A 24,046-nucleotide genomic window follows, 5' to 3' on the forward strand; every position below is an offset into this window, starting at 1 on the left:
CAAATGTTTCTAAAATGATCTTTAAATTTTAGAAGGTTTGTTTCATGAGAAAAAAAAATCTGTCTCCACACTTGTAACTTTAAGAAGACTTGGCTTATAATTTGAGACGGTCTGTATCGTGCTTAGAAATGGAATTAGAATATGATTAATTGAGTAAAAATGAAATAAAGAGAATGCTGTTTTTTTTTTTTTTTCAAGACAGGGTTTTTCTGGTAGCTTTTTGATTCCTGTCCTGGAACTAGCTCTTGTAGACCAAGCTGGCCTTGGCCTTGAACTCACCACGCCTTTAATCCCAGTACTCCAGAGGCAGAGGCAGGTGGATCTCTGTGAGTTCGAGAATGCTGTTTTTTTTAAAAAAAGAAGAAAATCCATGTGATAGCAACTGACAGAGATCTGAGAAATAAAATGAGGATTATTATAAAGAAACAAAATTTCTAAATTGTCAAGGATTTCTGGGTTTTTGAATCTTGTTATAGCTGTAAAATGTACTATCAATTCACATATAGAACATAAAATTGTGCATATATGCATTATAGCAATTTGATGTAGAAAATACTTAAATGCTCTAAGTCATATTACAAAGTTGATGTAGGCGTGACTAATCTTACAGTTTTCAGAAGATAATTTGAGAATCAACTATGTCTTTAAGAAAATAGAAACTACTACTGAGGCAGTATAGTTGTGGAGGAGATAAAAATGAGATTATTCATAATAGAGAGAATGAAAATTAAGAAAGCTGACAGTGAAAGTAGAGAGGACTCTTACAATAGAAGAGATAATTTGAATGGGTAGCTTGGTCCATTGAGGGTTGTTGCACACCTGACAGAACTGCTTCAATAAATATATTTGAGAAAAACCTTGAGACTTTCAAGAACAGAGGGAGATTATGAGAGCATTACTTTAGAAGGCTTCTGCCTTTGTGGTGAAAAGAAATTGAAGGAGAAAGACTGGATAAATGAAAAAAAGTGATCTCAGTAATCCATACACTACACATTCCTTTAAAATCCTACAGGGCTGAACTTCAGTTTGATTGTCTGACTACTGAGTTACAAAGTTTCAGATCAACTCACACTAGCAAAAATCTCAAAGAACTTAAAATATGAATTCCACAAAAGGGGAACTGTTCTAGTGTGGAAATGATCATCCTGAAATCAGGGCAAATCACCTCTACCGCTCACATTTACATGGGAATGGTGTGAACGGAGAAGTAAGTAAAATTTTAGCCTCTGTTCTTTGGCAACATGGAAAAATATTAACGTATATGAGGAAGAATTTTTAGCTTCTTTCAGCAGATTCAGTGTTTGAAAAGTCAGACTTTTTTACATTTTTTGATATTTATTGAGCTCTACATTTTTCTCTGCTCCCCTCCCTGCCTCTCCCCTCCCCGCTTCAGACCTCCCCCAAGGTCCCCATGCTCCCAATTTACTCAGGAGATTTTGTCTTTTTCTATTTTCTATTTCCCATGTAGATTAGATCTGTGTAAGTCTCTCTTAGTGGCTGAACTGTCGTCTACATTCTTTGGGATTGTGGTTTGTAAGCTGGCTGAAAAGTCAGATTTAAAACTAATGAGAGCTCACCAACTCCTGCCAAACTGGGAAGGAACAAGCACAGGACCACATTAGTCCCTCTGAATGTGGTTGACAATTGCATGACTGGGGCAGACTGAGGGGCCACTGGCAGTGGCATCAGGATTTATCCCTGCTGTATGTACTGGCTTTTTGGAATCCTATCCTTTTGGGATGTTTACCTCACTCAGTCTAGATATAGTAGGGAGGGCCTTGGACCTTCCATAAGGCAATGTACCTTACTCTCTCTGAGGATAAGATGGGGTGGGGTGGGAGGGTGTGTGGAGGGAATGGGAGGAGGGGAGAGAGTGGACTTGGATTGGTATTTTAAAAAAAAAACTAATAAATTTAATAAATGACACAGAAAAAAATAAAGAAAAGAAAAAAATAAAGTATCTTCTGTTAGAGGGTTAGTTTACTGTTATTATTTCATTCAATCTTTATTGAAATGGCCTTCTGCAAGCTACATTTTCCTAAGTGGCATGATAAAACCCAGTAAGTAAACACTGTGATGACTGCATGAATTAAAGAGTGTAGGATAACTGAAAACTGTCTCTGTCCCTCAATCAATGCTGGTACCATATACCAAGATGTTCAATACAAAAACCTATTTTCCCTTTAGTGAAATTTTTTCTGTATTCACATGCAGCCTGGCTTTATTTTGCCAGCTCTGATCCTAAACATAACTTAGTATTTCTTTCTGTATCGTTGTCATTTTCATTTCTAATTTGTACCCCCTGAAATATTTTATTAGGTTATCTCCTTTTTTCTTACCATATCTAATCCTTCATGAAACATGTTTACTGAAATTTAAAGATATAAATATATTTCAGTCATTCTTCACTTGAAATTCTTTTTCGACTCCATATTCTTGGAATATAATGCAAACTGTTTTTGTTTCTAATTAGTGTTCTTTGAATCTTTTGGTTTATCTGAATCCTCTTTATTTCTTCAATATACTGTGTGGGAGGTACTTCTGTCTACATGTTGCTTTTGTTTGTTAATGAGTAAAGAACTGCTTTGAGCCTATGGTAAGGGCAGACAGAACTTGGGGAAAGGTAGGTTATATGCTGGGAAAAAGAGGGTGGAGTCAGAGAGAAGCCATGAAGCCTCTGGAGATAGATGCTGCAAGATTTACCCAGTAAGTCACAGCCACATGGTAATATACAAATTAATAAAAATGGGTTAAATTAATATAAGAGTTAGCCAATAAAAAGCTAGAGCTAATGGGCTAAGCAATGATTTAATTATACAGTTTCTGTGTGATTATTTTGGGTCTAAGCTAGCTGGGTGGCCGGGAACCAACAAACGGCCTTCTTCTAACAAATATCACTGACTATTCTTCATTTTTTAAATGGTTCAACTTGGTATGTCCTTTTACCTTTGCAATAGGGTTCCCTCTGCTCACAACATATAAACTTGGATTTGTGTATTTATAGTGTCATATAGAAATTTACTTTCAATTTTGCGTACTAAGAAAGGCATTGTAGGTTACTTACTATGCCTAGTCATTCCACGACAAAAACAGAATTCAATTTCTTTGTTAGTTATGTTCTTGTATTTACAAGTGTTTCTCTTACTGTCTGTCACACCTAGTCAAATGTTAATTTTCATTGTAGAGACAGACCCTGTTAACACAGTAACATTTCCCTGAAATTCTACTGATCAAATATTTATTAAGATGTGTATGCAGGAATGAATGGGTCAGCTGACCCAGGAGGGTGAAGATACTTAAGGATGTAATCCCACTATCTGGGGAGACCACTGTGATGTTGAACTTTCTGACAGATCCTTAACACACAGTAGAGTCCCATTCCTGCAGCAGGAAATTGATCCATTTCTGTGTTGCTGTTTAAATGGTTTGCAGTTACTTTCACAGAAGCCTTAATACAGTGAGTTGAGGCCGTTTCACCATCTGCTTGCTCTTTCTTGCATGCGTTGTGGGTGGAGAAATTAGAGATTTCCCTTTTTCACATTTTATTTGTTATTAGCCTTAGCAGCCCTGTTTGATGTATGACCAAACAATGCCCTCTGCTGTTTGTACCTAAAATAACATGGCTGCCTCAAAATTTCCTACTTTCAGGAAGCAGATTGTTTCCATGGTTTGCTTCACAAGACAGCTGCCTACACTTCAGAACTGGGGAGAGATGTTCACTGCACTGGCTCCAGCCATAGTTCTTTTCTTTCCTTTCAAACTTTTGCTTTTTAAAATCAGAGAACAAGAAATTATACAGCCGGTAAGTCAGGGCTTCTGTAAGTGCCCTTTAAAGGGCATGGCCCCTTAATCATCACATAATGTGCTTCATAGACCCATGAATACCATTTTTCTTAAAATCCATGAAAGAATATGGTTCCTGTGAGATACCACAATAATGAAGAGAAATACTAGAACAGATGAGCTGGCCAAGAGGGCAGTCACAGCTTCAACTCTTTCTTAGCGAGAAAAAGTCAAACTCATCTCAGTCCCAAAAGACACCTAGAATCATCATCTCTTGACAAAACAAAATACAAAAGTAATTTGCTTTTGGTTTCTCTGTTTGCTTACTTTCTTATGATGCAAGTGGAATGCACATACCGGGCATGAGGCTTCTGGCTGTGTGTGAATCCTTTTGATCATCTCCACTTTTTGAGATTGATTATTTATGAAAAAAATGAAATATAAATGACTAAGCTGTTTCTCAAATTATGTGGAAGGTTTTGCGACGCCCAGGACTGTGTTTGTATTCTTATAACAACTCTTTGTTTAGCAAAATGCTTAGTCAAAGTGGAAGGAGGACCTTAGAGCGTCAAGTTCCAAATTCTTCTCCGTGTTTCATTCTTTCTGGTTAGGCAGTCAGAATACTTCAGCTCTCAGAAACAAGTCTGCTTCGTATAATGCAAGCAGCATTCTTTGTGCTTATACAGTAACATCTGGGGCCTCAATACCCTGCAATTCCTATGCTTCTTTGTTTTTCTTCAGGTTCACAGGACACCAAATGATAAATGCATGTTTCTCCTTATTTCTAAAATTGCTATTTTCTTTTCATATTTCAGCATAGTAATTGTCCACAGTAGCATTTTTGATAAAAGTAACTTAACATCAGATAAGGAACTAGACAACCAGTGTACAAATACATCTACCTGAGGAGTACTTCTTTAGACCTTTACTACACGCACCCATTAGATGCCAGTATCAATCATCAAAACTACAGTGTCTTCCAGTACTTGCAGACAATTTCTGTGGGGGGGAGGGGTCCAAAATTATCCCTGTGATAATCAATGGCTTAGCATAGCATGTAAGGTACTCAGTGCTACTGTGTCGTATTATGGCCCAAGACTCGTCTGCTAGGAATACTGCACACTGCCAGTGGCACTGTCCGTTCAGTCTAAACATACCCTCCAACTTTTCATTTTTAGATATTTTGTTTTGTTTTTTTGGCTTTGGATTTCTCACTCTGATTAGTCTATTAAATTATGCCCAACCAGAACCAATTTGCAATAACTATTTTTATTCCCTCATCAGTTTTACTAATCCATCCTTCCCTTAATTGTCAGTAAAGTCAAGCTTAAATTCGTTAAATCTATTTATGAATGTCAATGTTTGTCCAGGTGGCCATCCTATTTATTCACAAGCTTCTTAAAGAGTAGAACTGGATTCTATCTAAGCATCTAGTAAATATTTGTTAAACTGAATTATTGAGTATCACACTTTTAATCCTCTGTTGAGAGCCATGTGGATAAAGTAGTTTATAAGACTTGATTAATAAAATTGGTTAATAAAACTGTCGTGAATCAAAGTGGCACAATTTATTGACTTTACCAGTGAAAATGGTAAAGAATAGACTGAATGGTGACTTCTAATAATTCCTTTAAGAAAAATAAGTAGCCGGGCGGTGGTGGCACACGCCTTTAATCCCAGCACTTGGGAGGCAGAGGCAGGTGGATCTCTGTGAGTTCGAGACCAGCCTGGTCTACAGAGCTAGTTCCAGGACAGGCTCCAAAACCACAGAGAAACCCTGTCTCGAAAAACCAAAAAAAAAAAAAAAAAAAAAAAAAGAAAGAAAAATAAGTAAAACATAAATGAAGACTGTGAATAAATGAAATGGAAAATGAATTTAAATAGGTGATTGAAAACAATGTACCCCAGCTCCACCAAATGCCTTGCTCAAGTTGCAAAAAGAATGCCAGGTTAAGCCAGGCAGTGGTGGTGCACACTTTTAATCCCAGCACTCGGGAGGCAGAGGTAGTCGGATCTCTGTGAGTTCAAGGCCAGCTTGGTCTACAAGAGCTAGATCCAGGACAGACTCCAAAGCTACAGAGAAACCCTGTCTCAAAAAACAAAAAACAAAACAAAAAGAACGAAAGAACGCCAGGTTAAACATCCACCAGAAGACCACCAACCCTCCCCTCAGTGCCCTCTGAACCTACCCACAAAACCCTCTTATCCTTGTCACCATATCCAGGACCACCTCCCTGTTAGAAGGCCCCAGTTCTAAAGGAGGTCACACTGCCCACCAGAACTCCAGGGAAGCTAGTTGCCAACAGACTGCTCCCACTTTCTTAGTGTTTGCTCAGTCCACCCACAACCTGCCTACCCATTACCTGTCACCTTATCCCAGCCCCCAACTCTAGCGGAGGCATCACAATGGACTAAAGGGCAGGGCAGCCCCAGAACTGCAGGTAGCCTTGCCTGTCCCAGAACTGTCCCCACTTAGTGTCTGCCCCACTAACCCATTGGCCAACCAATGACTGATCCAACTTGAGATCCATGTCACAAGAGGAATGCCACATCTGACATTGCCTTGATGACCAGGAACCAGAGGGAGCACAGGCCAGAGACCCAGGATAGGATGAAAGAAAGTAGAAAAAAGGTCAATGAAATCATTCCGCATGATATTCTGCTCTGCTCTGCTCATAGATTTCTGCCTAGCTCGAGAATTCTCTTAGGGGCAAGCATCTAGCAACTGATGAGAAAAGATGCAGCAGAGACCCATGGCGAAACACTCGGGAGAGTCAAGGTTACCCTGTAGAAGGGGGGGTGGGGTTTAGAAGCCAGAAGGGTAGAAGATACCACAAGAACATTGCCCATAGAATCAATTAAGCAGGGCTCTTAGGACGTACAGAGAATGAAATGAGAAACAAGGACCACGTGTTGTTCTGAATAGGTGCTCTGCATGTAGCTGAATAGTTCATATATCGTTGATTTTATGGGACTCCCAACAGTGAGAATAAAGGGTGTCTCCTACTATCTTGCCTGCACTTGGGATCCCTTTCATCCTACTTGGTAGGATGTTTTGTGCCTAGACTTTTTGTAACTTTTTAGGCCATATTTGGTAGAGATTCCTGGGAAGCCTGTTCTTTTGCTTTGCATTTTTTTTGGGGGGGGGACTGGAGAAGGAGTGGATCTTGGGGAGAGTGGAGTTGGTGTTAATGGCAGTCTAACAAGATCTTTGTCAGCCTGGCAGTGGTGGCGCACGCCTTTAATCCCAGCACTCGGGAGGCAGAGGCAGGCAGATCTCTGTGAGTTCGAGACCAGCCTGGTCTACAAGAACTAGTTCTAGGACAGGCTCCAAAACCACAGAGAAACCCTGTCTCGAAAAACCAAAAACAAAAAAACAAAAACAAACAAAAAAAAACAAAAAAAAAAACTTTGTCACATACTATTCATAATAATAATTTAGAGGATTGGGATCTCTCTATGTATAAACTACTTGTGTGTGTTTATTAGTGTGTTTAGTGCTGTTTTGGGATGACCTATAGACTCCTGTGAGAGAAAAAGATTATATCCAATTCCCCAACAAGTTTTCAGGAAAAATGTCTCTAGAAAAGGTTCTTGAGATGTAGATTGCCAGGGTGTTACACATATTTGTCTTATAACTTAAACAGCAATACTCCTGTTAGTTTGTCATTCTGTCATACCTTTTAGGCAAATAATCAAGATGCAGAAAGAGAAGATACAGGAGAATCTTCAAGAGGGGAGATCTACTCCAGAACTTTTCTTCACATTAGTATAGTTAATTACTCAAATGATAATTTCATTTACAAATTCATTAACATTTATTTATTTTTCAGGCTATTGGAGAGGACCATGACTGATGACAAATAAGGAAATATTAGGCTTCTTAATGGCAGTGAAGAATAATAATGCAATAAGAATCATTGAAGCAATGATATTTCATGAAATATATAACTGAAACCCCAGTTTCTATCTATCCAAAAAAAAAAAAAGCCCTCAAATAGGATGTTGAAGTAAGAATAAATTTCAGAAGATGGGCATAGATTTTACCTTCCCTGAATTTGAAATGGATGAGACCTCTCAGACCTTGAAATTGAGGCTGGTGAATGAGAACAGAGTGAGAGAAAACAAGTCCACATATCTCAGACTGTGCTAATCAAAGTATACAATGTATGTTTCTCTCCGTGATACTCTCCTGTCACCCCACAGGCACTAAATATTCTCATGTCTTCTTTTATTATGCATAATTTGATATATATGTATATATGTACATGCTCCAGTTAGTTTGTTATTCTGTGTTACACCTTTAAGGTACATACATATCTACATATGTGGATGTATTTTCATATATGGCATACATGTTCACTCAAGAGATTGGTTATCTATACAATTCTCTCTCTCTCTCTCTGTCTCTCTCTGTGTGTGTGTGTGTGTGTGTGTGTGTGTGTGTGTGTGTGCATGGGTTACTTTTCTGTCCTTGTCCAGGTTAGTGACAGTTTTTGAAAAATTGAATAGATTCATCTGGAACAAAAGCCCTTAGCATGTCAGACAGAGAAGAATCTGGTTTGAGAAAGTTGGTGATGTAGTTAATGGCTTTGTTGTCTATGCTTACTTTGGATTGATGATTAGCTGGGAGGAATTGATAGTCATTAAGCCCCAACTGCTCATTAATCCTTAGGAAATGCCTTGTGTCAAGGTCATCATTGCCTCCATAGGCTAAAAACAAACAAACCAACAATAGAACCCAAAAGGCATGGATTTTTGTAATGAGTAATGCAATTTAAATTGCCATGTGAGGCAATCTGAACAGAATAAATAGCACACAGAGTCATTCAGATTGTAAAACCACCTTTTGACGTTGTTTTCTGGGTGTTTACTTCCTTGTTCATTATTAAAGAGTACATAGTCCTCATTTCCTAGACAGTAGCCAAAACATTTATATAACCCCTAGCAAAAATCATTAAAGATGCCTAAGATTAATTTTTGTAGTAGTTATGAGAAAGAGAATATGAAATTTCCTGTTTGCTCTGTAAATATATGTCTAAGTATTTTTACCAACACAACACCTAGAGGGAATTCCTGTGATTCTCTAAGTCTCCCTCATGGATCATTTGAAACAGAATACTACAACAGGCATAACATAAAAGATTGAGTCATAAACCAATGCCATGTCCTACACTGAATAAAGAAGTGTGTCCTTAGTGGAAACTATTAGTTCAAGACAGCCAACATTGTTTGTGAAGTCCAGAAGGCCATGCACACTTGTGATATACTAGTATATCTTGATTTGAAAGAGAAAAAGTCTAGCATTTTAAGAAAGAGACAAACAGAATTTGCCCTTCTGCAACGGTTGTGGACTGCATCCTAGGAGTCAGGCATTGTGCTCACACATTGCCTCTTAGGTCAACACATCTCCTGTTTAGGATTTTATAGCATAATATAATTGATAAGTGACTGTCCAAGGAATTAAAAAAAAAACTCTAGAAATGTTTGAGCAGCATTATAGCTGCATTACTACTAAGAAAAGAAAAGAAAAGAATTTGCAGAGAAGTATAAGCTTGAAAATAAATACCAGTTGGGTGGAGACTGTATGAAAATAAATATGAACACTGCACAGAATACCATGACCATGTGAACTGACATCTATTAGTAATATGTAGTGATGTGTAGTGGGATACAAAATAAGGGGAGTGAAGTAATATCAAGCAGCGAGGAAGCACACACAGCATAGCATTTCTATATAGAAGGGATGGAAACAACTGGTTTATCTTTGTGCCATAGGAGGAGAAAACCTAAGGAGAATGTATTTAGGACAAAGCAAGGAAGCATAAGTATGTGTTGGAAATAGAAAGCTAACAGAATGTCCTCCATCAAAGCCTCGGAAACAATGGCAACTCATTTTTCTACTTCTCAAACACTCATAATTCTTTGTTATTAGATGCTCTGACTTCTGTGTACTTCACTGTCTAAAACACAGGAGGAGCAAGTCTTGGCTATCTAGTTCAGACTCTTAGTGAATCTGTAAGTCACAAGTTTTCCAATTCAGCATGACTTTGGACTTTAACAAATTCAGTCAAATGACCCAAAGAAACCTGATAAGGAAACCCTTTAATTGAATCTGTGTTTATGAGATCTAAGCAAGGGGAGGAAACAGAATAGACTCTTTCTGTGATTTCCAGGCAACGCATTTAATCAGAATGCAGATAACAGGGATGGCCTTCTAATTGGAACTGGAAACTGGTTTCAACTAACTGCAACCCTGTTAACAGTACATAATGAGGAAACCTTAGTGATGACAAGTCAGATAATGGAAATGACTGGAATCAGTGATCTCTTTGTCTCACCTTAATGCCCACAAAAGAGGGAATCATTCCATAAATTCGGGCATCTCGAAACTGGATTCCTGTCTGTTGTTTTTAAAGTCGTCTTACTTTCACTCATTATGTTAACCTTAGAATGTGCAGATTGGAGCTGAATTCTCCCTCTGCATAACCTTGTATTTGCTCTCAAGTTACCATGGAACCTTGTAAGCTAAGGACTTAGTTCTAATATTAATGAGTTTCGGTGAACACAGTACCTTGTAAAGTAAAAACACCCTGCATTTTTCTATATTTATTGTTCCTAATGAATATTTTGCAGTAAATATGCCGTGAGAAACAATTAGATGTGTGCATGAAAAGAACTAAGCAACCAAGTACCCCTTGGCACCTGGAAGGAACAAGACCGGAGTATGCTCCTCCTTAAATCATCAGCAGTTAACCTACTTTTCTTACTTTAGATAAAAATTCCTTCTTGGTTTCTTCTCCCACCATCTGTCTTTGTTCTCTGAAAGATTCATTTTAGGAAGAATGATTCAGTTTTAAAAAGAGCCAGAGGGTGTGGAGGACCATCCTAAAATGCTGTCTCCTAGATATGACACAGCAACAGCAGTTGTGAATGCACAATAGCAGGGACCATCTGCACAGAACTTGCAAAGTACACACATAAATAAAATTATACACACATACATGCACACTCATATACATAAGACAGAGAAAATGAGAAGGGCTTAGAAGTAGGACTGTCTGATTGGGAGGAATAAATGGGTCAAAAGCTGTGAAAGGGGAAAAGAGATAATGGACGAGGGAAATGTGTTCACAATACATTGCACATATAAGCAACAGAAAAAAAAACAGAAATAATTTTGAAAGGCACAAGGCAGAGTTGAATATAGATATTCAAGGTGTTGGGTGAAAATAAAATATCTCAAACTTGGGGCTGGAGAGATGGCTCAGTGGTTAAGAGTATAGCCTGCTCTTCCAAAGGTCCTGAGTTCAATTCCCAGCAACCACATGGTGGCTCGCAACCATCTGCAATAAGGTCTGGTGCCCTCTTCTGGCCTTCGGCATACACACAGATAGACTGTTGTATACATAATAAATAATAAATAAAAAAAAAAAATATCTCAAACTTTTTCTACCGTTCCGTAAAAAATCCATGATTTATTTCTTTGTCAAATGCAAGTAGAAAGATAAAGGTAAATGAAAAGTAAGCAAAAATTCTCTACAAAAAGAAAGTAAAGGTGGTGTGGCTGTCCATCCTGAATTCCATTCCATATTCATACTTTCAAAGATGCAACTACCATATTAACAGAGCTAAAAGAGACATGCAGACACATTCAAAATCCTAATGTCAGTGTCTGCAAAGTAGCTATCTGCAGGTAAAATCTGGCCAACCATTTGTGATAGACTATAAAGTTCTATGAAAACATTTGCACTATTGCTTCTGCATTTTCCATGTGTTTCTTTCATAGTTCTTGAATTTTTGATACTGTTTTAGAATTCTATACATGTATTTACATCCCTTCTACACTCTTTGTCTCCCTTCCAATTCTTCCCACTTCCTCCATCAACCCCTATGCCTTCTTCTATGATCATTATTGTCATACAAACACACACACACAACACACCCTTTCCAAGTCCAATTAGTATCATCTATATGCTTAAATATTTAGGGCTGACCACTTAGAACTGGGTAACCTATTAAAGGGTTTGTCTCTGGAAACAACCGTTTCCTTTTCCCTTAACTACCAATGACCGTATCTTTCCATCCGCAATGTGCATTTCTGAGGTTTTCTCCAACTATGTTGGCATGTCAACTGGTGTGGTTAGAGTAAAACATTAATTTTAAAAGGTGCTCACAATTAAACAGCCTAAACTATTTTCTAACAGATCAACTAGAATGGAGACAAGCAAGTGACTGCATTTAACTCACGGAAAACAAATTAGAAATTTCTACTTATAATTAATTTTCATCTGAGAATTAAGAGGAAAGTTAAACCTTGCTCATATGGCGGGCAGTGGAATCATGGGTCTCATTCCACACACAAGGAATCCTGATTACGGGAGTTCTGTGACAGAGGGGCTACCAGGGCACTGTTACTGGTTTCAAGTTTGCAGTTCATTGAGTGGCACTGATGGGTGTGGGGCTGACTGTATGTTTTTTTTTTTTTCTACCTACAATCTACCTTTAACTAACCTATCATCCAGAAAATGGAGAATGTGAGTTAAGAGAGTTTTCCAAATATAATTCAGAAGGACTGTCTTAATGAGGCAAGTACACAGCATTAAAAGGAGTGCCAACTGTCAACAGTGTTTGTCCTGGTTAATTATACACTTGTGTTTTCCCAGAGACAAACGTCTTGGGGATGGTCTGCAAATAACAACTCTTACCGAGAGGCATGTCAAGCTTGGTTCTAGCCATATTTTCTCATTTATTTTTTTCGTCACAGCAGTTCTTCTTAATTCTCCAGTTATCCAGGATCATATATGAATGCTACTTAAAATGTTTGGCTCTTAAAAAGAAAAGAAAAGAAAATAAAGAAGAAAAATGTATTTCCTTCTCACTATTCTTATCCAACCAGAGGCACTTATGCAAATGTCTATGCAAAAGCAACACCCTGCTCATCCTGTGGCTCCCTTTGCACGTTTCTTGGATCCTGAAGAAGGATTGGACACATGTCTGGAAGAGATGAACAGACCTGCTGTTTCATTTCTTTGCCAACTGTCCCACAAAGTTTCTTGCCTTGCCTTCACTGGAAAGATGAGTTTTAAGTCTTATCAGCTGGGGAGGAGAAGATGGAAATTGGGAATAATGAATATGAGACTCTTACTTTTGAAAATGATCCTGTGGAACAACATTAAATCAGCTTTATCACTCAAGATATGGAGATCTTATTCTTACCAACTCTGGGACTTCCATTTTATATCCTCCTCAATAGTTGTTGTGTTGTTTTTTTTTCCTGATATTGCTTTTATGTTAATTTAAGATAGTTTAAGAATTGTGAGGTTATTTTCAACTATAGATATTAGTTGATATCAGGAAAATGGAGAGAAGAAGAATGACAAAAGTTAAAGGCCATGTGCACACTGTGATAGAAGTTGAGGAGTTTATACATACAGTTGCCAATTCCTGAAAACAGTTTTGACAAACAAGACTCATGATCCTTCCACATAGATGAGGAATCAAATACTCCAAGTCTATCAATGATCCTCACTGGTACAGTGCTATGTCTGTCTACATTTTCCCCTTGAACTGTGTAATGTCTATGTGCTGGTTATAGACTAAGCTTACAAAATGCCACAGAAACCTTGCATAAAGTACTACTTCTTTGGCAACTTGTTTATTAAGCCACAGAGAAACACTGTTATAATTTACTGTTGTATTCATTGTTCATCTTTTCTCTTTCTCCCCCTCCCACAACTCGCTCAGCTGATACTTAGGGCCTACCATTTAACTTGATTGCCAAATCCTTACGTCTTGTTTTTATACGTTTTGTTTTAAAACAAGATTTCAATGAGTTTTCCAGACTGACCTAACACTCTATCTATCAATCAGGTAGGCCTTAAACTTGATACCATCCTGTCTTAGACTCCTGAGTAGCTGGGATGAACAGGTCATTGTCAGAAGTCATAGATGCATTATCATCTTTAAAATTAATAAAATCCAATTGCTTAGATGTGTTTACATTCATGTCGTTATTGTGAAACAAAATAGCTTATTTCCATATTTGTCAAAAGGGTTATAATCATGCTGGGTGGGGATGAAATTTGAGTCACCAACTTAACTGCCTTTTAGTGAAACATCACATAAAACAACTTAGACAAAAACATCAACAAAGTTGCTGGTACATGATTGGCTTTGTTTGTTAGTTTATTTTGTTTTGTTTTTCCTTTTCTTTCCCAGATCAACTACTCTATTCTCCTGGAAAAATAAGAGCAAAATGTGGAACTGTCGTTCCATTCGAAAGTGGAGGGTTAGAAGAAAAAAAATTTCATTTCACTTGCATCATAAATCATGGAATAGTCACAGCTGGAGAAGAAAGTGGATCTTGATCTGTGCACCACAACCTTCCAACAAGCAGTCAAAGGTTCCTTTCTGCCAGCATGTGTTACATTGGTAAACTGCAGTCTCAATTCTTTTTACTTTTGAAGAAAAACATTTCCAGCTAATAACACAATTACACTTAAGTATCAGGGTCCATTTTAGTATTATTGCATTTGTTAAATCTAACTGAGTCCAAATTACTTCCTCAATGCTAATAAGAGACAGAGGAGGACAGAGAAAGGGAAAAATGAAGGATGTGGAAGGGGATGGAGGTGGGGTAGGAGGAGAGGGATAAGTAGTCTTGAGGCAAATGAAATTTTAAAATGGTTTAATAAAGCAAAGAAGACTTGTATACACAATGCCAGTGAGGAAAACAGAGATATCCATGTTCCATATAGCCTCAAGCCCAATAAATGTCGGTTAAACATGCTGCCCACAGTTTCTATGGAAACCCCTTAAGTTAAGAGTGGAGTACAGACATTTTTGGACTGCAATCCACAAGCTGTTTATTTAATTATAAAGAAACATGAGACTGTTAGAGACAATACTATTATCATACTGATGGCATTTAGGGTTCAACAAATAGGTTTGCAAAATGAAATGCCGATTTTAAAAAAGTTGTTAACTTTGTATTAATGCTATGTGAATAAAAGCCATCTCATATTTACAGGACTTCACAAATTATTTCCCTCAGGCGAACCCCAAATTAGCCAAATGACATTCATTGAATAGAGAGTTCTTCAGAGGCTTCATGCCAATTATACCCCCCTACGCCCAGTGAACAAAACCAAGGTCACAGCATATTTTCAATTAAACCCAAGATAGCACCAAAGTGCAGCACAGCTGGAAAAGCTGGCCCATTATTACCCCATAGATCATTTGTGAGCAATGAATAGGTCTCCAGTGCTTTTCTGTTTTATAGGCATGTGAATATAAAAATAAAGAAAATAGCTTCAGATCAGCTCTTGCCTTCCAAAATAAATAAACATTTTTAGGGCTTTATGCCTGGTGGCCTGAGGAAAAAAATGATTGGAAGTTATCAAGATCTCTCTGTCTGGTCTTTAATCTGGCCACAGAGAACCATCTGATTGATGGATTTATTCATTTCTTCCTTCTTTCACTAAGCAAACATTTCATTTTCAACCTGCACCGTGTGAGTCCCTTGCTAAGGGACAGAGAAGACTTGATTGTTTGCTATCCCCTTCTTTAATTATGTATCTTTCTCGGAGTAATACACTAACTGGTCGCTATATACTTATAGAGGACTAACATGATGCAAAGGTACTGGATTAAGTGCCCACCTTCAAGGAGATAACAATTTAGTGAGAAAAAGGGATGCATAATTATAAGGAAAGAGGCAGTGTCTTTTCTGCTGCTTCCCAGCCCTAATGCCTCTAAGTAGGATTATCTGCTGTGAGTGCTACACTGAGTCAGAATGTAAAAGATTGCACGCATGTGTGTGTGTGTGTGTGTGTGTGTGTGAGAGAGAGAGAGAGAGAGAGAGAGAGAGAGAGAGAGAGAGAGAGATGGCTTTTCAGAAAAGGAGGTAAGATGGAGGCCTTCAGGGCTCTTCTTTAGGGGAGCCACATAAGCAGTTGTGGACGTGGACCTAAGACTTATGCAAACTACTTATTATTACAATGTATTGAAGGAAGAGGACATCACAGGAAAACTGAATCTCAAGGCCAGTTATCTCTGGTGTTGAATCATGGAGCATGACGCCTATTTCAAATTGTCAAAGGGAAATCCACACAAATTCAGCAAATAAAACTCACTGGACAGGTCTTTTCTGCTATATTGTGGCATTTTTTTTAATCAGTTATCATTTTTAGTAGCTGGACTTCTTACAAATTGCTCCAGGGAGGAATGTATGTCATTGTTATCAGACTCGACAGCATATAAAAAGTCACTTCATGTTAGCTGTTGTTGTAGTGTTCAGCATATTGTGGGAAACATTTAGTATGAATCATCACCCACCTTGTTCTCCATTGGGGTCTCTACACAGTAAATAGGCAACGTGTTTGCCAACCTAAAAAACAAAAACAAACAAAAAAATAAATCGTATCCATTAGAACCATTCATCACATTTCCTGATCTGACATGACCAACAACACAGATACCACTGGTGACAATATTTATTGAATCGCCACTGAATTTTAACACAACACTGGGCAGAAAGCCAAAGAAGCTATTTTAACCATTGGCCATTTGGAATAATGTACTTTTTAATGACAATAAAAAACATGCATTCGGAATCAGATCTCCAGTCCACACTTGGTCTTCACTTATTAGATTTGTGAACTTAGGCAAGTCACATTTTCTTTCTGATCTGGTGTCCTAGTCATAACCACCTCAAAGATCAATGCTTCAAAATAGATGAGCAGTTAACTGTTAATAGCATCCAATTATTAATGCCAAATGGCATGTTAAGAGTTTTACATAAGTATCTGCTGCAAATTTCATTTGAGCGCTTTTTTCTCTTGTATCCAAAACATGAGAAAAATAAATGTATTTTTCTTTATAGAACTATTATGCATATAGGATGGAATTTAGAATATAAGATCGAGAATCACACAGTATATGGAACAATGAGATAGTACATGACGGAATTTGGGTTTCTTGAGTATCACTGAAATAAAATAAACATTTTTTAATCCCAACAATTACAGCAATCTAGCTTAAGTTTGGAAATGTATTTGGTACAGACAGACTGTACTGAAATGAAACAAAATTAGAAATAAAGATCATACACTAAAGTGGATATTGACATCACCAAAAATTATATTGATAGGAGGATGGGAAAGAACATTGCGGGGGCAGGGGAGGGGCACTGGTATTTAAATCTTCAAGCAATGAAGAGAAAATGACAGAGAGAACTTTGGCTAACTCAGAGAGAGATGTCAGCAGGCCAAAAAACCTGATAACTCATGAAATGAGTTTCAGAGCTAGGCATTTTATTGTGTATGATGGCTTTATTTGGAAAAGGTGATAAAGTTAAACACATTTTACAAAGTAATATGCTAATCCTGAACAACATTATCATTAAGCAAATAAAAATGAGTTTAAATAAAAGAGATCTTAATGTTAAATGTGAATTTTGTGTTATTAATCTTAAATACATGTAAACTCAAGTTTATAAAAATTTCTAGCAAATCTTGATTTTTGTATGAAATATTGACTAGTCTTCCATAGGACATATGAAGGATTGGTTACCAGTTCATGATCACAGTACTAACAATACCTTGATAAAAGCAGAAGAAATAGCAAAAATTGTGTGAAGGAAATCCAAAATTATGAAAGGGGAGAGGCTGTATGTATTACTGAATCAAATAACCAATTCTCCATTTTCATATTCATCAAAATTCAGTAGCATTTGACCTAGTGACTAGCACTGAGTACCTTTTAAAAAACACCACACATTTGACTCCTAGAAAGCTATTCTTTTTATGTTCCTTCGCCTATAGTGGTTTATGTGTTCTGTGCCTGTTACTTATGTCTTACCTCATAGACTACTGAACCCTAGAATGTCTCAGTGTCTCAGTACTAGACTCATTCTTGATTTATTTTCACAAACTAGGCAACATACTTTAGATGCCATCTACAAACTACTTAAAATTTAAATTTTAACTACCGTTCAGATCAGTATATATAAACACTTTTGTAAGCCCATCACTTAAAAGTATCACAATTAATGTTTTCATTGTAAAACTGTGATTTTATAAGCAATTTTCTCTTGAAAATATTTTAATGGTAGAAATGTAACCTATTCATTATGTAATACAATATGTACAAAGCAATGTTAGGATCATTTATTTTCTTAGTAATGTAGGCCATAGTTGTGTTTATAACATCTTTTCTGGGTGTCATATTTTTTACCTTTAGCCCACATCACCTTTATATTTAATCTGCTGTATGTTTAGCTTCCATATGATGTTAATCCTATTTATAAAGATTCTAGTCCCTTCTAGGTAGCTCCACAGCTAACTGTAGGTCCCTTTCTTTTTCCTGGATAATTGGGCTTTTCTATAGCTGGGTAAAATATCTGTATTCTTTGTTCCTTTTTTCCACTCTCTTCAGTCTTTTCTCCAAACAGAAACATAATCCAAAAAAAAAAAAAAAATTCACAATTTTTTGTCTTTTCCTCTGTAAAATCAATGTTCTTCTAGTGGTCAATAAGTCTACATGTATTCTGCATTACCTCTTCTTCTCTGATCCCAATCTTGTACCTCAATTGCTATTATGTCCTCGCCAAATGTCTTCTTACATTTCCTTCAACATACTAAGCATATTCTCTCCACCTGAATTTCCTTCATAAGACTATGTGAACATGCAAGAACTCCATGGAACTGATGCCACTACTTAAGATAACATTTTGTTTAAATTTAAGACGTAAACTTCACATATTTAGAGTACTCTTCTCTGCCCATGCACACTTACATTTAGCTATTACTGTGTCCATGGACCTCTTATTCGACATTACATGACACTCATGAATTGTTTCAAAGAGAAAAGAGGCCATTGTTGCCATGAATCATCCCAATTTTCTATAGGAATTATGAACATATGCTTTTGTGTTTCTCTAAAAGAAGCAGTATTGTCTCCATTGTAGAATAAAAACTGAAAATTATATTTACAGAGCCATTGATCACCAGCTCTTGAATCTCTCTTCCACATCCAGCTACACACCCATTCATGACAGGCAATGCATTTCACCCCATATGTTGAACAAACCACTGACGGCCAAGGGAGTATGAGTGCAATAAATGTTGCTGAAGCAGAAAATAAATAAGATCACGTATTTAATGATAAAAAAGCATATACAGGGAAAAAGTAATAGCTGAAAATGCACCAAGATTTTGAACTGAATAATTAGTTACTACAAATTTAAAAATTGCTTTTAAATGCACTTTATTTTTAATTGATTAATTTAATTATTAGATTTAACCAATTAATTAAATAGTTAATTAACTTAAATGTACTTTAAAAATTACACATTTATAGGTCAAATATTTTTATTATTATTTTTGAGACTATAATACATCTTTGATCCCATTCTCTTTCTTGCCTCCAAATCTTACCACATATTACCTCCTTGCTCTTTATTAAATTCATGGCCTTCTTTTTTCACTAATAATGATTCAACCATAAATTCAAATGATAAACCATCATATTAGCAATATTTAGTTCAGATTTGCGGAAAACCCTTTCATATCCTTGCTACTTCTCGTGTAAAGCAACCAGACTATGCTGATGACCATGGAAAATTTTCTATTTTCTAGGCTCAAACAATTAAACAATTCAGTGAAAAAGAGGTCTTATTGCTTAGTTGCCTCGTAGTTTGGCCCTCAAGTGCAAAGCTGAGAAAGAATCCATTTGCCTCACAGTAGCATTACCACCCACTGGTGCCACATGTCTTTGTTTCATGAAACCAAGGCAGCCATTCAGTTTCTCTAATATCACAGTTCAAATGTAATGTCTCACTTTTTTGACTTTGTCTTTTCACATATGACTTGTTCAGACCAAGACTTTTAAACACTTGCTTATTATTTATTTCTACCTTATTCTTTCCATTTTGCCTCTAATCACTTTGATAAGATAGACTATTCCCCATTAATAAGGCCATTCATTGACACTGCACAGTTCTATGCTTTGCATTTCCTTGAATAAAGGTATTTTCCATTGAAGTTAAGAGGTATGTATAGATCAATCAATAAACAGATACTACACATTCATTTCTACAGCAGCAGATAAAGCTGAGCCAGACTAAGGTGCATGAGCATAGGAGATGGTACAAACAGCATGTTCTTGATTTTTAAATAATAGCATCAGGACAACCTCTGCTCTAACTAATCATAATCTCTACTCTGAAAGGACACATGATGGCTGTGCATTTATCTTCATGAGTGTAGTGATGAAGGATGGATCAGAGCTAGCAGAGTCATGACTGACTTATCTGACTCTTCACACGAGTGAAGATAAATGACATGAAGTATGCTACTGTGAATCATAAACAGTAATTTCACATTTATGTTCACTGGCACAAACACTCTGTGGGCCTTTTTCCTGACCTGACAGTGGTTCCTTTTCAAAACACTGAACAATATCAACAGAGGACCTAGGGGAAAGTCAGACGGGATGAAAAATGCTAAAACCTCTTCTATTGACACAGGCTGCCCTGTGAGAGAAGACCTCAGAAGTCATCTATCAGGGAACTCTCAACTGGTTGTGAGCCTCAGAATCAGATTTCCACATGTCTCTGGCTGCTATCATTAGGCTAATGTCATAAAAGAATCACAAAGAGTTCCCCAGGGTGCTTCCCTGGAAGCCTCTCTAGCCTGTGGAAATCCAAGAGAATTTAGTTCTAACAATTCAGGAGGCTTCCAGATTTTCACCCAGAGCCCTCCTGATTAATGCTATTCTGTGATGACACTTATTCATCTCAGAGGATAACATAATCCTGAATTTCTGAGTCAAACTAGGACAATGTCATAACATTTCTAAAACCTCTGATAAGATGAATAGACTAAAGAAAGTTGTAGAATATCATCATAAGGGAAGGTAATCACTTATAGCTCTATGAGGTGATTGTCCCATGCCAGAGTGTTGCTTCAGAGAGATGATGGTACTGAGAGCACTAAGGACTGGATGAAGTCAACACATTCAAACTTATACCTATTACAACTGAATCCTGTTAGCCATGATTAAGTCCTCTTGATGGAATAGACTAGAAAATGGTTATGTCTAAACTACTAGAAAGCCAATTATTCTCTATGCTAAATACAGTAAGAATTGCAGTTTTTGAATACAACCAGATTTTCCCCAATTTCATTGGTCCTTCTTCCCATATACTGATAGACTCAGACTACCACCTCCTTAGTCAGGACAAATACTGACTCTTTTGTCTAAAGTCCCTCTCATATTCAGTCCCGTGTCATCATTAATTCAGATTCAATTCCAATATTTTATCCTAAAAGTTTATATTCTATACAACAAGCTTCTTTGGTAAAAGCGTTCAATCTAATTTCAAGAAAACATCTCCATATGTATGTCAACCACGTTAAAGGATTTTTGCTCCTTCTCCCAAGTCTAGTCTTCTTTATTACTGATGCTGGCTGTTGTTGTTATACTTACTATTCAAAACATTCAATAGCTGAGTATCTGATTTGCTCTTTAAGTTTCTAGTTGTAGAACATTACCACACTAGGGTCAACTATTGACTATTTTCCTAATTTTCATGTTCATGTAAGTGAATGATTATTACATGCCAGAGACCATTTGAGGCACTAGGGATTTTAAGTAAATAAAACTTAACTTTTAAGAAGGCTAGATAGATAAAAAGCAAAAAAAAAAAATCACTAAGAGACAAATACTTAGATGTAAACAAAAGACTAAAGAGTTAATAACTATTGTAAGGAGAGGGCCTGCTTGTTCCTCCTGGCTACCCGGCTAGCTTAGCCCTGAAATAACCACACAGAAACTGTATTCATTGAAACACTGCTTGGCCCATTAGCTCTAGTTTCTTAATGGCTAATTCTTACATCTTAACCTATTTCTATTAATCTATATATCACCACAAGGTCATGGCCTATCAGCAAAGTTTCAACACATCTATTTCCTGCAGCGGATCCATGTCTTCTCTCTCTTATTCTGCCTCTCTTCTTCCCATAATTCAGTTCTGTCTTCTCTGCCTACCTAAGTTCTGCCCTATCAACTAGGCCAAGGCGGTTTCTTTATTCATTAACCAATGAAAGCAACACACAAACAGAAGGACTTCCTACACCAAATAACAAAAAAGAAATTTCAATTTGATTTATTTGAAAATATTCTTCCAAAAAGGGTCATATAACTGCAAGAATGGCAAGGAAAAATTCAGACATCAAATCATCTGAGAGGAAAATATTCCAAGATGACAGAATAGTTAAATTGCAGGATCAAATTTTCTAGAAGTATGTTGTACTTAATTGTCATACTTATTGTATACATATACGTGTGTATACTATATATACATATATATATACATAGAGAGGGAGAGACATAGAAATAGACTGCTGTAGAGTATTATTTTAAGATCTTTTACATTTTTTATGCTGTGGAATATCTGTATAATTATGTAAAAATATGTTGCATTCTCTTATGATGCACTTAAGTCTGTGATTCTGTATTACTTTGCCTGTCTAAAATAGCTACCGATCTCATAAAGAGCAGAACGGCCAAAAACAAAGCAGGAGAAAGGATAGGCAGGGCTGGCAGAAGAGAGAATAAATAGGAGGAAATATCTGAGAAGAGGGGATAAAGGAGCAAGAAAAGGAGAAGGAGAGGAAAATGTCAGAGACCAGCCACACAGCCATACAACACCAGCAATGGGGTAAGAAAAAAAAGGAAAAGATGTATGGAAACAAAAAATGGTAAAAGCCTAGAGGTAAAAAATAGATGAGATAATTTAAGAAAAGGCTTGAACACGCCAAGCTAAGACTAGGCTTTCACAAATAAGAATAAATCTCTGTGTGTATGATTTATTTGGAAACTGGGTGGCAGGCCCCCAAAAGAACCACAGAACAAATAGTAAGAAAGCAGCAGTGTAGAGAGATATTAAATTACATAACTTTAGTATATATGCTAGATATTAAGAAGATATATAAACCTCGATGTTTCCACTGTTCCTCAGCTTATAAGTACTAAGCTACAAGCTGTACAACCACTTTTAGATGGTTTTCTCTTCCACTGCATCTCATATAACACCATTTTCAATCTATTGAGGAGCCCCTGTCCAATCCAAAATGACCTTATACCCACAGTTATGTAGAATAAAACAGATTAATTTTTTCAAACAAGGTTAAAACTACAAGTTCCGCAGTCCAGTTATGGACACACATGAGGTTAGTATTTGACCCACAATAGACTACCAGGTCTTGTAAATTACAGAAGAAATTTCCTTTGTATTTTATATGCAGTGGAAAGCCTTTAGAGCACTTTACACTAGAATATGACAGACTTTGGCTTAGGCCTTTGAATGCTCAGTAAGAACTGATTAAAGTATCCATGTAAAAAAACAGTGCAGTCTTTGATGGCAATGGTAAGACTAGAAAGAGAGGAAAAGTTGGGCTTTCTTTGGGCAGTAGAGTTCACAAGATTGACTTTGGGATCACATTTGGGGTTGTGGTGAGAAAAACCAAAAAATTGTCATCTGTCACCTACCAATATAGCTGTTTAAATAGCATCTGCTCCCCAGCCACCACTGCCTTGTCCCAGATGCCTACAGAAGTATTCGTACCAAGGGACTGCCTCTACCTCCCTAGGCATTATTAGACCTTTGAAAATATCCTGTTTGTGCCTCAATCCCATCCTAATTTCTACAGTTACTTGTGCCATGTCCAATTTTTCCCCAAAAGTTTGTCTTATCCAATGGTCTCAGGAGCATTTGAGTCTGAGGCCAGGTGAAGACTTCTGAAATATCAAGGATATTTACACTTCATTCCGCTACAAGGCAACTGAAATCTCTCTGAGAACAGGGCTAACCAAGCTGAAGAGCCTACTTTTCAACAATTGCTGTCCCAGAGGTATGTGTGCATCCTTTACTAAACCTCTGAAGAACTATCTTCTAGACTGTTTCTACTTCAAGGGTCTCTTCTGGGTAAGTAAAGATATTTAGCTAATCAAAATAACACCATTTCTCATAGTTATACCTCTGAAAAATGATTTCAAGTCAAGTATAATTTTCTCCTATGGTTAGTTTTAAATTCTGATAGAAGAATGATTCCTAAAGTGTTCTGAAGTAGCTCACTGAAGGTAAAGATAAGTGGGCAATGTTGGATGGTTCATATGGTGAAGTCCTCTTGATTGGAAGCATATTTTCATGTTTAGTCAGCTACTATAGTCAATTGTGCCATAGAAGCTCATGGTT

General features: G+C 37.0%; 1 protein-coding gene across 11 annotated transcripts in view; it reads right to left on the minus strand.

Annotated features, from left to right (window-relative positions):
• The window catches only part of Lrrc4c (leucine rich repeat containing 4C), a 1,388,491-nt gene that overhangs the window by 12,254 nt on the left and 1,352,191 nt on the right, over nucleotides 1-24,046 (minus strand). For 8 of the 11 annotated variants that reach the window (XM_057780295.1, XM_057780297.1, XM_057780292.1 and 5 more), the window contains one exon: nucleotides 16,123-16,174. The gene's annotated coding sequence lies outside the window, so the exon portion shown is untranslated. Of the gene's footprint in view, nucleotides 1-12,491; nucleotides 12,614-16,122; nucleotides 16,175-24,046 lie in introns of all 11 variants that reach the window. The other 3 variants (XM_057780296.1, XM_057780298.1, XM_057780300.1) reach the window with 1 other exon arrangement.

This window comes from Chionomys nivalis, chromosome 9 (genome assembly GCF_950005125.1).
Source record: "Chionomys nivalis chromosome 9, mChiNiv1.1, whole genome shotgun sequence".
Taxonomy (NCBI): Eukaryota; Metazoa; Chordata; class Mammalia; order Rodentia; family Cricetidae; genus Chionomys; species Chionomys nivalis.